The sequence below is a fragment of the Eretmochelys imbricata genome, chromosome 6 (assembly GCF_965152235.1).
Source record: "Eretmochelys imbricata isolate rEreImb1 chromosome 6, rEreImb1.hap1, whole genome shotgun sequence".
Lineage (NCBI taxonomy): Eukaryota > Metazoa > Chordata > Testudines > Cheloniidae > Eretmochelys > Eretmochelys imbricata.
In genome coordinates this window covers 16331015-16333288 of record NC_135577.1, presented here as the reverse complement: position 1 = coordinate 16333288, position 2274 = coordinate 16331015, and the positions used below count along the sequence as shown (strand labels likewise).

At 49.9% G+C, this 2274-nt stretch overlaps 1 pseudogene; it reads left to right on the top strand.

The window, feature by feature from the left end:
- Window positions 1-2274, top strand: part of LOC144267161 (pepsin A-like) — a 56394-nt pseudogene that overhangs the window by 51816 nt on the left and 2304 nt on the right.

The window sequence follows — 2274 nt, the reverse complement described above, 5'->3', positions numbered from 1 at the left end:
GATGTCCCTGTACACCCAAACTGGTGGGGAAAGGAAAGTGTGAGTGCTAAATGCAGCGCGACGCCGGGATGCTGCTCCTTATATGCACATAGTGCAGAGCCTTTCCTATCCCATTAGTGACCCTGATAAGAAATGCAAACCTTCCTGGTAAGATTGTCCAAGATGTCCTTGAAAGAAAGGTCTGGAGAACACTCCAAGTTCACAGATCTCCACCTTCGCTTGGCAGTGACCTGAAAATGGGGGCATCTTCTAGAGGGAAGGGGTGAGAGTTAGGGGAGGTTTCCCGGCTAAGCTTTGAAAAGAAATGATGCTGGGTTGTTTTAAAGAGCAAACAGGAGGCACAGAGGAATTGGAATGGGATATAGAGGTATTCATCTCTAGGTCGCTGGTTCCAGTTTGGGCCCCAGTTGTAAAACAGCCATGTAGTGGGAACTGGTGTCTCTATGGGAACTGAGATGTGAAGCTTTACACCTCTAGCTCATTGGTATGAATCTGAGCCCAGGTCAGCGCAAGGAGCTGAAGTTAGTGTACAGGGAAATAGGATGCATGGCATGCTACAGTCTGAGTAACTGGTTGACTCAGAGGATATGGAGCCGTTCACCTTTATGGCACTGGTCCAGCTCACTCAGTTCAGTAGAAAAAATCTTTGTCAACCCTGTGGATGAAATATGCTGATGGTCTTTGTGAATTTCCTAGTGACACATGTCAGGGAAGGAAAGGATCAGGTGTGAGGACTCGGTTTGGGTGTGGGTAGATGAATGGCTGAATCTAGTTGGCAGCTGGTATCAAGTGGAGTGCCCCTGGGATCAGTTTTGTTCAACATCTTCATTAATTATTTGGATGATGGGATGGATTGCACCCTCAGCAAGTTTGAAGATTACACGAAACTGTGGGGAGAGGTAGATACGCTGGAGCGTAGGAATAGGGTCCAGAGTGACCTAGACAAATTGGAGGATTGGGCCAAAAGAAATCTGATGAGGTTCAACAAAGACAAGTGCAGAGTCCTGCACTTAGGACGGAAGAATCCCATGCACTGCTACAGGCTGGGGACTGACTAGCTAACCGGCAGTTCTGCAGAAAAGGACCTGGGGATTACAGTGGATGAGAAGCTGGGTATAAATCAACAGTGTGCCCTTGTTGCCAAGAAAGCTAATGGCATATTGGGCTGCATTAGTAGGAGCATTGCCAGTATATCGAGGGAAGTGCTATTCCCCTTTATTCGGTACGGGTGAGGCCACATCTGGAGCATTGCGTTAGGGAGGTGGTGGAATCTCCATCCATAGAGAATTTTAAGGCCCGGCTTGACAAAGCCCTGGCCGGTATGATTTAGTTGGGGTTGGTCCTGCTTTGAGTAGGGGGTTGGACTAGATGGCCTCCTGCGGTCTGTTCCAACCCTAATCTTCGTTGATTCTATGAATGTGATGTGACTGCCCTCAACAAGTCTGAGGGCAAATGGTAAGCTGTGGTTGGGAATGACAGGACTAAGGCATTGGTGGGCTACGGAGTCCACCAGCGGAGGAGAAGAGGGAAGAGATGTCCAGCCCTGGTTGGGTAGAGGGTAAGTTCACCATGACATAGGGTTTAGGGGGAGAGAAAAGGAGATCCTGGTTGGCCCCCAAACTGGAGCGTGATTACCTGCACCGGGAGCAGATCATGGGTTCAAGTCCCCATGGCTGGGACGTGTGGGAAGGCCTCGCTGCTTAGCCCTGACACTGCTGCCATCCTATTCCTGGCAAGAGGCCATCCACGGACTTGGGCACCAGGCCATGTGCCCACATTTAGCACTATCCACTCCTAACCCTGTGGGGACAAGCAAACACCAGGGGAAGGATGAGGTTTTCATGTGACTAGGAGTAAAGTCGCCTTAGGCCAGTGACAACCCTAGCAAAGGGGCCTAGAACTGGGCAGGTCTGACCTTGCTACTCTGTGTATAAAAACTTATCAGTTCGAACAAGTTTATCTGAGCAGAACTGGTCCTGAAAATCAGCTTATCTGATTTCCCCTGTTGTCCCACAGGGCCTTTCCTTGGAGGTCTCTCATCCAATTTTAGGGCAGGCCCAGCCCTGTTTCGCTTTTGAGACCTGGCAAGAGACAGTTATCAAAGTGGGGGTAGAGGTGCCCCGCCCAGACAACCGTCATGTCCTTTCACCGCTACTAGACAGTGATGTATCCCAGCACTGCCCCGCTGTGGCTTTCTCTAACAGGGAAGGGTTCAAAAAGGAACTCGATAAGTTCATGGAGGATAGGTCCATCAATGGCTATTAGCCAGGATGG